Source organism: Mytilus edulis, chromosome 8, assembly GCF_963676685.1.
Source record: "Mytilus edulis chromosome 8, xbMytEdul2.2, whole genome shotgun sequence".
Lineage (NCBI taxonomy): Eukaryota > Metazoa > Mollusca > Bivalvia > Mytilida > Mytilidae > Mytilus > Mytilus edulis.
Genome location: NC_092351.1, coordinates 73273416 through 73288836, shown reverse-complemented (window position 1 = coordinate 73288836; position 15421 = coordinate 73273416). Strand labels below are relative to the sequence as shown.

The following is a 15421-nucleotide window of genomic DNA, read 5'->3' as shown; positions in this document are numbered from 1 at the left end:
ATATAAGAAAATAACCATCACTGGAAGTTAACTAATCAAATTTCTCCCCTTATTTTATCTGTGTACAAGGTTTAGTCACCGTATTACCTCAAGATTACAAAATATTCTATAGAAATACCAAAATAAAAAAAAAGGTGCTTTGAAATACCCAAGACATATGTTTATGACACAGAAATATTTTACTGCAATAAAATGTAGGATTAATTACCTATAACTGTCAAATTCAAGGGAATATTTTTTCCGACCTATTTTCGTATACAACCGGATGTGACGTACCATGATTTGGTGGTATTACACCTAAAGAAGACTTTATTGTTAATAAACTGATTGTGACTTTTTTCCTTTGTAATACCGGTTATTTCAAGCTTTTCTGTCAAGTTTTGTCATAATCAGTTCAATAGTTTGAGAAAAATCTAGTATAATGAAAGACGACATCTACAGCGATTCGAGCAAAATTTCTTCGACAAATCCAAACCAAGCCGCATCAAGATAGATAATAGTGTGGACCAATAAATGATCAAATATTTATCTTATCTGCCTACAAACAGTTGAATATGATACCCAAGATGAGTTTAGGTAGATAAATACCACTAATGGATCTCTTTGACTTCTTTATAAGGTCTCATTTGGTCAATTTTAGCTCTCATTTCCTCAAAATTTCAACTTTTCAGGCCAAATAAGTAAAAATAATTGGGTAACTTTCACTAATTTATGATAGAAATGTTTTCAGAAATGAGTAATTGAAGTATTTCAGCAGAATGAACAATCCATATACAAGTTTACGGTCTCCAAGGAGGTTTCAATAAGTCCTTACGTCAAAATTAAATTTACGCCGCGTTCCAGAGAGGGATCTAAAAGGCTTTTCTTTTAGTGAATTATTTGTCGTTACAGCATTAAAAATAATTTCATTAACTTATAAATATATATCTATCTAAGTATTTCCTAGGAAAATGTTCTATCATAGCAGATTATAAGAAGTAAGGAGAAAAAGCCCCCCCCCCTCCCCCAAAAAAACCCCAAAAAACTTAATATCAAGGAACAGTCCTATTTCAAGTAAAAATTCTCATAAAATGTGTGTTTGGAGACTTAATCCAATCAGAATATCTTAATTTTTGTAATATTTCAATTAAATAACAAGAAATTTTAAGACATGAGATTACTCACAAGGTCAAAGGTGACTGTACAGCTTCCCATATTAGGTGTAATACCACCATTGATTTTCCCCTATTAGTCTTTGTTAAATTTGCACTTTTCAAAAAATTCTGTAGAATTTATCTTTGTTTCAAATAAAGAAATACTTGGCATGAGTAAAGGTTTATCCTGTCCAGTGCTATAGAAAAAAATTCACATAACATTTCATTGCATATAAGAAAATAACCATCACTGGAAGTTAACTAATCAAATTTCTCCCCTTATTTTATCTGTGTACAAGGTTTAGTCACCGTATTACCTCAAGATTACAAAATATTCTATAGAAATACCAAAATAAAAAAAAAAGGTGCTTTGAAATACCCAAGACATATGTTTATGACACAGAAATATTTTACTGCAATAAAATGTAGGATTAATTACCTATAACTGTCAAATTCAAGGGAATATTTTTTCCGACCTATTTTCGTATACAACCGGATGTGACGTACCATGATTTGGTGGTATTACACCTAAAGAAGACTTTATTGTTAATAAACTGATTGTGACTTTTTTCCCTTGTAATACCGGTTATTTCAAGCTTTTCTGTCAAGTTTTGTCATAATCAGTTCGATAGTTTGAGAAAAATCTAGTATAATGAAAGACGACATCTACAGCGATTCGAGCAAAATTTCTTCGACAAATCCAAACCAAGCCGCATCAAGATAGATAATAGTGTGGACCAATAAATGATCAAATATTTATCTTATCTGCCTACAAACAGTTGAATATGATACTCAAGATGAGTTTAGGTAGAAAAATACCACTAATGGATCTCTTTGACTTCTTTATAAGGTCTCATTTGGTCAATTTTAGCTCTCATTTCCTCAAAATTTCAACTTTTCAGGCCAAATAAGTAAAAATAATTGGGTAACTTTCACTAATTTATGATAGAAATGTTTTCAGAAATGAGTAATTGAAGTATTTCAGCAGAATGAACAATCCATATACAAGTTTACGGTCTCCAAGGAGGTTTCAATAAGTCCTTACGTCAAAATTAAATTTACGCCGCGTTCCAGAGAGGGATCTAAAAGGCTTTCCTTTTAGTGAATAATTTGTCGTTACAGCATTAAAAATAATTTCATTAACTTATAAATATTTATCTATCTAAGTATTTCCTAGGAAAATGTTCTGTCATAGCAGATTATAAGAAGTAAGGAGAAAAAGCCCCCCCCCCCCCCCCGCCCCAAAAAACCCCAAAAAACTTAATATCAAGGAACAGTCCTATTTCAAGTAAAAACTCTCATAAAATGTGTGTTTGGAGACTCAATCCACTCAGAATATCTCATTTTTTGTAATATTTCAATTAAATAACAAGAAATTTTAAGACATGAGATTACTCACAAGGTCAAAGGTGACTGTACAGCTTCCCATATTAGGTGTAATACCACCATTGATTTTCCCCTATTAGTCTTTGTTAAATTTGCACTTTTCAAAAAATTCTGTAGAATTTATCTTTGTTTCAAATAAAGAAATACTTGGCATGATTAAAGGTTTATCCTGTCCAGTACTATAGAAAAAAATTCACATAACATTTCATTGCCTATAACAAAATAACCATCACTGGAAGTTAACCAATCAAATTTCTCCCCTTATTTTATCTGTGTACAAGGTTTAGTCACCATGTAATCTCAAGATTACAAAATATTCTATAGAAATCCCAAATAAAAACATAATGGTGCTTTGAAATATCCAAGACATATGTTTATGACACAGAACTATTTTACTGCAATAAAATGTAGGATTAATTACCTACAACTGTCAAATTCAAGGGAATATTTTTTTTCGACCTATTTTCGTATACAACCGGATGTGACGTACCATGATTTGGTGGTATTACACCTGAAGAAATTAAAATAAATTAAAAATGTGATTTAAATAGTATTTCGATCTTATTGTTTCAATCATTTTTCCTTTTTTAAACCTTGTTTGGTCTAGAGTATTAGTCGAAACCAAGCAGAGAGCATTACTAACATTATACATGCTGCTTCGAAAATGAACAAAAAAATAGAAATCTCTGTTTGCAATCTTCAGATTGACACTTACTTTTGTTGTTTCTGCATTTGCATCTGTTCCTTTACGGAGTAATTCACTTACAATGTCTATGTATCCAGCGGAAGCTGCGCAATGGAGTGGTAACCAACCCTAAAACATTTTAAATAAGTTGATTCTTTATGCAATAGATTGTTGCCTACTAAAGTGGTTTCAATGATTAAATGTAATCATGTTAACGAATTCATTGATAGTTTATTCTCAGTTTCTTATTGAAATCCTAGATTACAGTGAAAATGAAAGTGAACTACAATTGTATTCTGCGTGGATAAGATATAGATTTTCGGATGAAGATGACATAACATAACCTTATAAACGTATTACTCAGGTCTGGATATTTTGCGTTTTGAAATAAAAAAAAAAGGAATTACATAAAAACTAACAAAAAAACAACTGCTTAATTTAGATCATACATTTATACTTCTTATTTAGTAAAGGTTTAAACGGAATACTAAGTTACTTATATATGTAACAGTGAATTTGTGGAATCAGTGATAATGTAGAATCACTGGTCAGTTTAGGGATAACAACTGTATGGTCAGTAGAAATAATGTCAGGGATTATACATAATAACTGAAATGATGAATTAGTTCTATTTGTATAGAAATTGAATAAAAGTTAAATAATTCCTTCCACAAGTTCATATCAAAACATCAATAAAAACATTAATTGTGAAATGTTAAGCAAAATATATTAAAATGATAACCTCAATCCATTAAAATGTGAGCACAACATATCAAATTTAAGGAACAATATATTAAAAGGTTTAGAACAATATTTCAAAAACAATCATATATCTTTACGAACTTAATTTGGATGACATCGACTATTGCAACTTTGCTTTTCTACAGGCACATCTATTTGATTCACATTTTTTTTTTACCACAACATTTTTATAAACCTTTAAATTCGATTAAAATTTTCCTACACGTCTTAGAGAAATAAAAATTTAATTACAAACATCTGACGTACTTAAACTAGAAGCTCAAGAACTTTTGTCGCTCATCTGATCTATTTTGGTTTTGGACATCGTGTAAAAATCAATTAAAATCATAACAGATACTGCAAATCATTCGTACTGCTTCTGTTTTATACATTTAGTTGTGTCAGTTCTCTCAGTTTGAATTTCTTGTTCATTTGCACATAAAATTCTCAAAACAGATGTTCCATAACCTTCTTCATCTGTCCATTTGTTTTAACATAGCACAAAGAACATGGATGCATTGTGGATTTACACTTATAACATTTTCATGCCCCACCTACGATAGTAGAGGGGCATTGTGTTTTCTGATCTGTGCGTCCGTTCGCCCGTCCGTTCGTCTGTGCGTCTGTCCCGCTTCAGGTTATAGTTTTTGGTCAAGGTAGTGTTTGATGAAGTTGAAGTCCAATCAACTTAAAACTTAGTACACATGTTCCCTATTATATGATCTTTTTAATTTTTATGCCAAATTATTGTTGTGCTACTGTCTCATTGTTGAATTCCCAATTTTGTTGTTGTTCAGATTCATGTTTCAAACAAAGAGATTTTGTCGTTTTGTCATGTTGATGAAAAAAAGGAGTATGAGAAAAACCGAACTCCAAGGCAAATTAGAAAACAGAGAATAACATAAACAAAATCAATTGATATCAATCAACGGTACAATAGAAAAAAAACAACTGCCTTATTTGAATCACATGAATAAAATGAAACGATATCAATCAACGGTACAAGTTAAACAACTGCCTTATTTGAATCACATGAATAAAATGAAACGATATCAATCAACGGTACAAGTTAAACAACTGCCTTATTTGAATCACATGAATAAAATGAAACGATATCAATCAACGGTACAAGTTAAACAACTGCCTTATTTGAATCACATGAATAAAATGAAACGATATCAATCAACGGTACAAGTTAAACAACTGCCTTATTTGAATCACATGAATAAAATGAAACGATATCAATCAACGGTACAAGTGACAAACAACTGCCTTATTTAAATCTTACATCTAAACTTTTGGTTTATTAAAGAAATTTAATGGAATACTCAGTTATAAATTATATCATAGATAACAGTGAATAAGTAAGTATACCATGTTTGCCTTCTTCGGGTATAGGGATCAATTGCCTGTGTGAACATGACATGACATGACCTCTTGTATATTTCGATTCATTTAACTTTAGGAATATCTTTAAATTATTGTCATGCACTTGTTCTTTTTTTACCGTATACGATGATAACGTATTACATCTGTGATCGTATTTATTTGTGTGATTTTTAAAATTTATTCCTCAAACGGCTGAGCAACTTTCAAAAATATCATATCAAAACAAGCGAAATTAAAATAAATTAAAAATGTGATTTAAATAGTTTTTCGATCTTATTGTTTCAATCAATTTTTCCTTTTCCTTTTTTAAACCTTGTTTGGTCTAGAGTATTAGTCGAAACCAAGCAGAGAGCATTACTAACATTATACATGCTGCTTCGAAAATGAACAAAACACTAGAAATCTCTGTTTGCAAGCTTTAGATTGACACTTACTTTTGATGTTTCTGCATTTGCATCTGTTCCTCTACGGAGTAATTCACTTACAATGTCTCTGTCTCCAGCGGAAGCTGCGCAATGGAGTGGTAACCAACCCTAAAATTTTTTAAATAAGTTGATTCTTTATGGAATAGATAGTTGATTCTTTATGGAATAGATAGTTGCCTACTCATTAGATACTATGAAAACGTATTACATCCGTGATCGTATTTATTCATGTGATATTCTTTATTAATTCCTCAAATAGCTTAGCAATTGTTAAAATATCATGCGCGAAAAAATAGAAGAAATAAGGAAAAAAAATATCATACCAAAACATGCGCGATGAAATAACACATTACTCACGTCTGTATATTTTGCGTTTTGCATTAAAAAAGAATGAAAATTACATAAAAACCGACAAAATAAATACACACCAATCAATGGAACACGTGAAAACATTTTTTAGTTCAAAAGGGAGAGTCCATAAAAGCTGTCAAAAAAACACGGAAAGAAATAAACGAAGCAAGTGCAAAAACATCTGTTTCAACAAGAGGAAGTCCATTAAAACTGATAAAACAAACAATGTCAATAAACAGAGAAGGGAAAAACAACTGCTTAATTTGGATCATACATTTAAACTTCTTATTTATTAAAAGTCTAAATGGAATACTCAGATGCTTATATATATCAAAGATTACAGTGAAAATGAAAGTAAACTACAATTGCCTCCTTGATATGAATTTTCTTGAGAAACATGACACGACATAACCTCATTAACTTATTACTCACTTTTGTATCTTTTTCGTTTGGATCTGCATCATGGTCAAGGAGAATAGTAACTACTTCAATGTGTCCTTCCCAAGATGCCCAATGTAGTGCTGTCTCGCCCTGTGCAATAATGATACAATTTTATATTTCAACTCATTTAACTTTAGTATTGATTTTAAATCACAATCATGCACTTGCACTTCTCTCATTGGATACTATGAAAACGAATTACATCCGTGATCGTATTTATTCATGTGATATTCTTTATTTATTCCTCAAATGGCTTAGCTATCTTTGACGTCTTTAAATGTGATTTTGAACTAGCGTTTTCCTCTTATTGCTTTAATGATTTTTGTTATGTCTTAAACCTAGTTTGTTCTAATGTATTAGTCGAAACCAACCAGAGAGCATTGATTATATTATACATGTTGCTTCAAAAATGAACCAAAAAACTAGAAACCTCTGTGTCCAACTTAATTTATTTCAATTATCACAATTTGATAACTATTGTGTGGTTACAAACTCGTTGATTTGTTTTCATGATATTTCGTCGAAAAACTTGTTAACCTCATATAAGCGTATATGACAGAAACATGTGAAATACTCAGTTTTGATTTATATCATAGATTACAGGGAATGTGAAGTCTTCTTCAGGTGTAGGGACTAATTTTCTCTATAAACATAACATGAATTAACTCATTAATTCAATACTCACGTCTTCATCTTTTGCATTGGGATCTGCTGCCTTCTCAAGGAGAAGAGTAACAACTTCTTTGTGACCCTTGTTTGATGCGATATGTAGTGCTGTCACGCCCTGTGCAGCAATGATACAATTTGATATTTCGAATCAATTAACTTAAGTGATATTTTTAAATCATTGTCATGCACTTTTTATTCTCTTACCGTATACGACGAAAACGTTTTACATCTGTGACTGTATTTATTAGGTCTTTCCACTTTTCTGTGGAAAGACCTATTGTTTTTCTTCTGATTATTTTTTTTTTTTTTTTTTTTTTCTTCCGCCTAATTTTGTTCTTGCGATAAACATTTGTTTCGCAATATGTCGCTTAGATATTTGGTATATGATATCGAACAGTTTATGCGCTTTTGAAATTTACCCTGCGTAAACGAATACTTTTCTTTGTAGGAGTTATCTCCCCAAACACTGTTTTCCTTGTTAGCGCATCTCCTTCGCAACCGTAAAAGATTATGACAAATTTATTTTACAAAATTGCTCGTTATATCCTTCGCATGATTTGTCCTATTTTGACCGAAGCGATATGACCGCTCCATATGAGAGTTATTTCCCCTTTTGCATCTGATATAAGTGATATGAATTTCTATCTTATAAATCATAAGTGATAGAGACCTAGGATTTTTTGATTTGAGGTCCTTGGTCCCAAAAAATGAAAATTAGGTCAAGGTCAAAGGTCAAGGTCATATTCTAATATTTGAATTTGGCTTATTTTCACTTATATCCAAAGACTGTATAAGATATCAACAAATTATTTTTACTAAATTGTTAGTTGCGACATGTCGTAAGATGTAAATTTTGATTGCAAGCGTACGTTGAATGTAAAAGGGAGTTTTCTCCCCTCTTGTATTTAAAAATACGCGTTTGGTGATATAACTCATTAACTAAATATAATAAAGACCTATGGTCTTTTGATTTGAGGTCCTTGGTTTATGACCTTGAAATTGATCTCAAGGTCATAGCTTAATTTGACGTTCTAGATTTTGACCTTTGCTTTTATTCTATATGTATACATGATAAAGATATACAACTTTTAGAAAAAGGTATCAAACCATTTAACCTTGTAAAAAACAACCGGAAGTGACCTTTTGTAAACCGGAAATAGCTAATTTTTTGTACTTTATTAATATAAAAGTATATAGAACCAGATATTTTTGGAATCAGTGTCAAGTAAATATTCAAATATAATCGGAAGTAACATTTTTCAAACCGGAAGTAACAAATTATCTCCCTTATTTAAAAAAAAATGTATGGAAACAATATATTTTTGGAATCAGCTTACCAGGAGCTATCATTTGACGATTGAAATGACATTTTAAACTTAGTTTCACAACTTTTCATATCAAAATACATTGTTTTGATGGAAAGACCTTCAATTGTTCTCTGAACAATTGGTTTTTAATTTTATTTAAGTTTCTTATATCAATCATAAAGTTGTTGAGCAATTGAAAAACAATATAAAAAAACGTGTGTTAGGAAATTAAAAAAAACGAACTCTATCTTTTTTTGATTTTCAAAAGAGATTTAATTTCATTTATGCTAATTGATAAATATTTTGGTTCGGGTTGTAGAATCATTTAAACGTTTAATCAAAACTTTTATTCAGTTTGATTCAAGGGTGCTCCCAAACCAAAAATCTTTAATCCTTACTTAAGTATGAAAAATGTGTATGAATTATCATACGTAACTACAGGATTAGGTTCGCCCCTACATTATTATCAGTCATACAGGCTGTTTAAAGTTGCTTCAGAAATTAATTTATTCAAACTAACGGGAAGGATTGTGCCTGATATTCATATGATGAAGACATAATCTTTCAATCAGTTAAATTGAAGTCTGAAGTTGGCAGATCAGTTTACTGCTAGTAGTCTGTTGATATGTATGTATTATGGTCATTTTGTTTATTTTCTTTGGTTACAACTTCTGACATCAAACTCTGACTTCTCTTGAACTGAATTTTAATATGCGCATTGTTATGCGGTTACTTTTCTGCATTGACTAGAGGTATAGGGGAGGGTTGATATCTCATGAACATGTTTAACCCCGCCGCATGTTTGCGCCTGTCCCGAGTCAGGAGCCTCTGGCCTTTGTTATAGTCTTGTATAATTTTTGATTTTAGTTTCTTGTGTACAATATGGAGTTTAGTATGGCGTTCATTGTCACTGAACTAGTATATATATTTGTTTAGGGGCCAGCTGAAGGACGCCTCCGGGTGCGGGAATTTTTCGCTGCATTGAAAACCTGTTGGTGACCTTCTGCTGTTGTCTGCTCTATGATCGGGTTGTTGTCTCTTTGACACATTCCCCATTTCCATTCTCCATTTTATTAGTTGCTTTAGAAATTAATTTAATTTAGCTTTCTCATAGTAGGTTTCCATTTATAAATGATAATAAAATTAAATGGAGGTCAGGTTCTAATTCTTTTTTTTTACATTCTCAAGCACATTTTTTTTCATATTTCTGGCTGTAACGTTCAAAACCGCTCATTTTTATATTATGTTTATATTAACTTAAGTTACCCACAGCCCAAGATGGCGGACTCTTATCTCGTTGATATTTAATTCTTACAAAATCTACCTTTTGTGACGTTTTTCATGCATAATGTAAATATTTATAGGATTCTTGAATAAAGAGATCACTAACAATTATCATAAGTTTGTAATTTAGAGTTCACTAAAATTCAAGGCCAATTTTAGAAAAAAGCATAAGACGTCCGTAACGTTTTGATCGAAACTAAACAGACTGTCCGTAACTTTATTTTCAGATGTGGGTAACTTTTAATTTAAAATTTTAAGAGTTATAATTTCAACAATTAAAGGACAATTAACATCCTAAAACCCTTTATTTGTAACCTACACGGCCGTTTATACTGCTCATTCACAACCAAATGTGACTTTATTAACGCATCATACTTACACAACGGAAGTTTTATGTGGGGTTTGTATTCGATCAAAGTTATGGTTTGAACTTTTATTAACTAAAGTGTGTCTTATCGACGTTTTTCGCTTCGGACCATGGCTTTGTCATACTCTTTAATTTTTTTAGTTTAATAATCTGTTTGCGGTTTACTTTCACCTCTGTTTTTTTTTATGTGTATTTGGCAAAACTTTTAGGAATTTTGGTCCTCAATGCTCTTCATCTTCGTACTTTATTTGGCCTTTTTGACTTTTTTGGATTCGAGCGTCACTGATGAGTCTTTTGTAGACGAAACGCGCGTCTGGCGTATATACAAAATTTAGTCCTGGTATATATATATGATGAGTTTATTTGATGAATACTCTTTGACGCTACTCGGTATTTATACATGCCATCAGTTGGTTATAATGTTATGCTTTTTGGAATATGTTTCCTTGTATGTTTAGTTGTTTTCTCTTTGTATGTTATCAGAGATTGTTATACTATTAAATGACCCTGTTGTCTTAGTGATTTATATTTTCACATACTATGTCTAATTGTTAAACTATTCTGACTGCTCTATTCCCTTTATTGTCACTGACTTTTACCTATTGTGTCTTTTATATTTGTTCAATTTAATGAAATTTAACGCAACTTGCAGACAAGTGAAATATGCAGCTAGCTGTAAAACTAGGTTTATCCATTTTTACAATATGTCCTTTCCTCAAGTTTTCTCATTTACTGCAAATCTTCAAAGTTGGAGCATCGAATGCAACAGGCCACAAAATTGTAATAGAATCGTATTATGTCATAAATTGGACTTAACAATTAAGTGATTTTGTTTTAAAAGATGGAAATGAAATGTCTTTTAAATATACTCGTTTTTGGCTGAACCTTTGATAATTGTCATGAGATTTTTGATACAATATAACAATATATGTCTAAATAACCAAACGACAAGAGACTCAGAACATATACAGTAGCTAGCTGTGGGCGCAATATCGTGCGCAACGTCACAGTGCGCCCAGATTGCAAACCCCCTTCTATTTTACTGTCAATGCTGATGGGATTTTTGTTTTAGTGGGGATGAGAGAAAAGTTTTTAAAAGACAGAAAGAAGTTTGTGCACTGAAGTCTCGCATAGTCTTTCCACTGCCTGGGCAATTTGGGTTCCCCTTCAACATCCAGGATTCATACTACCCTTGTTATTGCTGGCAGACAATCAGTAAGTGTATAAACGCCATATGTATGTGTGAAAAAAATAATTGTGTAGTCTACTTGTTCATTAATAAAAATCAACAATGATGTTTCAACAGTTTATCTGCAATGGTATAAACCACCCTCCGAAATGGGCGATTTGGGTACTCCGACGTTACACAAAATCAGACCCGAGTTTTACGGATGTATCGTTACTTTTTTCATATTTCCAATTTTGTCTTCCATCGATACAATGAACTATAACATACTATTTCTAAAAATCTACTTCATTTCTGATTATTTATTCGATACAATCTATATCATAAGTTTAAACATAACAGCCACGTATGTCGATTCTTTGAAAGTTACGGACATGACATCCATATTAGTATAATAAAAATTTACGGACAAGTTGTTTTGAAGTGACGGACAGCCTAAGTGTTGTTTTTTTTTCAAATCGTGCTGTGATCGTTTAATTTGTAGAATTTAATCACCTATTACGTTTAGGAGTTTCCCTAAACGATTAATACAACTTTTCAATTCAGTGGTTTAATTGTTGCGTTCATGGTATTGTTATTCTATATAAGATTAGTCTTTGACCGACGCAAGGCGTAAGTTACCCACAGCTGTTTAAGCACGGTGGTTTAGTTATAACTTTTATCCGGTGTTTTTTAAAGATGATCCCAAACAAAAAATCATTGATCCTCACTTAAGTATTAAAAAATGATATGAATTATCATACGTAACCACTGGATCAGGTTAATCCACCCTAGATGTTTACCAGTCACCCCGCTTCAAGTAGTTTCTTCAGAAATTAATTTAATTTGCTTTCTGGTAGTAGAATTTCGTTTTATAAATAATATTTACATTGAATGGCGCTCAGGTTTTCACTGCTGAGTCTTTTGTAGACGAAACGCGCGTCTGGCGTACTAAATTATAACCCGGGTACCTTTGATAACTATCTAACTATTTTTTTTACATTCTCAGGCCCAGTTTTTTTCATAATTCTGGCAGTTACATTCAAACCCGCTCAATTTGTATGCTTATATATACTGTAAATACTATATATGGTTATTTTAGATTTTTTTTCATTGTAACAGTTGTAAAACTGTCTCTTTAATAAACAACCACACATTTTGTTATTCGTAATTTACATTTTTTGTCTAACATGTTGAAAATGTTCAATTTTATTTAAAAATGTTTTTATGGTTCAAACATCTATTATTTTTTTTATAGAATTGAAAATGAAACATGTGAAATACTCAGTTCTTGTGTATATCATAGATTACAGGGACATTGAAGGTCTTCCTCAGATAAAGGGAATAGTTTTATTCACGAACATAACATGAATTAACTCATTTACTTATTTCTCAATTTTGTATTTTTTGCGTTTGAATCTGCATCATGGTCAAGGAGAACAGTAACTTCTTCCAAGTGTCCATTGCTTGATGACAAATGTAGTGTCACGCCCTGTGCAGTAATGATCAAATCGGGAATTTCACAAAAATACTGAATTCCGAGGAAAATTCAAAACGGAAAGTCCCTAATCAAATGGCAAAATCAAATGGTAAAACACATCTAACGAATGGACAACTGCCATATTCCTGACTTGGTACAGGCATTTTCAAATGTAGAAAATGGTGGATTGAACCTGGTTTTATAGCGCCAAACCACATGTATGACAGTCGCATCAATTCCATTATTTTTATAACGATGTGTGAACAAAATAAACTCATCATAGATACCAGGACTAAATTTTATATATACGGCAGACGCGCGTTTCGTCTACAAAAGACTCATCAGTGACGCTCGAATCCAAAAAAGTTGAAAAAAAGCCAAATAAAGTACGAAGTTGAAAAACATTGAGATCCAAAATTCCTAAAAGTGTTGCCAAATATGCCAAAAACAGACATAATCGTTAAAATACGTTTTCATAGTATCCGGTAAGATAAGTTCAAGTGCATGATCATTTCTTCCGTTTGTATTTTCCTCGGAGTTCAGTATTTTTGTGACTAAATAAAAACTTATCATAGGAAAAAGAGAAGGTTTATCGAATAATAAAAACACTTTTAATTAGTTGATTCTTTGATGTAATAGAGTTGCCTACTTAAGTGATTCAAATGGTTAAAATTTAATTATGTTGACGAATTCATTGATAATTGATTCTCAGGTTCTTATTTATATTCTAGATAACAAGTGAAAATGAACGTTAACTACAACTGTAGTCTGCGTAGATAAGATATAGTTTTTAGGAGGAAGATAACACGACATAACCTTATAAACATATTACTGACGTCTGTATATTTTGTGTTTTGCAATTTAAAAAAATGAGAATAAAATAAAGACCTACAAAATAAATACATACCAATCATGGAACACGTGAAAACATTTTTTAGTTCAAAAGGGAGAGTCCATAAAAGCTGTCAAATAACACGGAAAGAAATAAACGAAGCAAGTGCAAAAACATCTGTTTCAACAAGAGGAAGTCCATTAAAACTGATAAAACAAACAATGTCAATAAACAGAGAAGGGAAAAACATCTGCTTAATTTGGATCATACATTCATGCTTCTTATAAATTTATTAAAAGTCTAAATGGAATACTCAGATTCTTATACATATATATATCAAAGATTACAGTGAAAATAAAAGTAAACTACAATTGCCTATTTGATATGAATTTTCATGAGGAACATGAGACGACATAACCTTATTTACTTATTACTCACTTTGGTATTTTTTGCGTTTGGATCTGCATCATGGTCAAGGAGAATAGTAACTACTTCTTTGTGTCCTTTTCTTGATAATAAATGTAGTGCTGTCTCGCCCTGTGCAATAATGATACAATTTGATATTTCAAATCATTTAACTTTAGTATTAATTTCAAATCGTCATCATGCACTTTTATTTCTCTCACCGGATACTATGAAAACGTATTACATCTGTGATTGTATTTATTCAAGTTATATTATTCCTCAAATGGCTGAGAAATTATAAAAAAATATCATAACAAAACATGCGCGATGAAATAACACATTACTCACGTCTGTATAATTTGCGTTTTGCATTAAAAAAGAATGAAAATTACATAAAAACCGACAAAATAAATACACACCAATCAATGGAACACGTGAAAACATTTTTTAGTTCAAAAGGGAGAGTCCATAAAAGCTGTCAAAAAACACGGAAAGAAATAAACGAAGCAAGTGCAAAAACATCTGTTTCAACAAGAGGAAGTCCATTAAAACTGATAAAACAAACAATGTCAATAAACAGAGAAGGGAAAAGCAACTGCTTAATTTGGATCATACATTTAAACTTCTTATTTATTAAAAGTCTAAATGGAATACTCAGATGCTTATATATATCAAAGATTACAGTGAAAATGAAAGTAAACGACAATTGCCTCCTTGATATGAATTTTCTTGAGGAACATGACACGAAATTACCTCATTAACTTATTACTCACTTTTGTATCTTTTACGTTTGGATCTGCATCATGGTCAAGGAGAATAGTAACTACTTCTTTGTGTCCTTTCCAAGTTGCCCAATGTAGTGCTGTAGAACCCTGTTAAGGGATGATACAATTTGATATTTCATTACATTTATTTAACTTTAGTATTAATTTTAAATCATAATCATGCACTTGTACTTCTATCACCGGATACTATAAAAGCTTTTTACTTCTGTGATCGTATTTATTCGAGTGAGTTTCTTTAAATTTGGATCATACATTTATACTTACTTCTTAAAGTATTTAATGGAATACTAAGTAACTTATACATATCATGGATTACAGTTAAAATGAAAGTATACTACATTTGCATCATTCATGGATGAGATTTATAGTTTTTTCGGAGGAAGATGATACGACATAACCGTATTAACTTATTACTCACGTTTGTATGTTTTGCGTTTGGATCTGCATCATGATCAAGGAGAATAGTTACTACTTCCTTGTGTCCATTACTTGATGCCAGATGTAGTGCTGTCATGCCCTGTGAAGTAATGTTACCATTGATATTGCAGTACATTTAACTTTTGTATTAGTTTTAAA

At 31.3% G+C, this 15421-nt stretch overlaps 2 long non-coding RNA genes across 2 annotated transcripts; both read right to left on the bottom strand.

Moving 5' to 3' along the window:
* Positions 1 to 5767: 5767 nt before the first annotated feature.
* LOC139486235 (uncharacterized) lies at positions 5768 to 7367 on the bottom strand. The gene is made up of 3 exons (XR_011655523.1): positions 7237 to 7367; positions 6543 to 6641; positions 5768 to 5867 (listed from the first exon to the last, which is right to left on the bottom strand). It is a non-coding gene; the product is annotated as an uncharacterized lncRNA (long non-coding RNA).
* Positions 7368 to 14057: 6690 nt separating this feature from the next.
* Positions 14058 to 15362, bottom strand: LOC139486234 (uncharacterized). Its single transcript, XR_011655522.1, has 3 exons — positions 15264 to 15362; positions 14834 to 14932; positions 14058 to 14192 (listed from the first exon to the last, which is right to left on the bottom strand). It is a non-coding gene; the product is annotated as an uncharacterized lncRNA (long non-coding RNA).
* Positions 15363 to 15421: the final 59 nt, after the last annotated feature.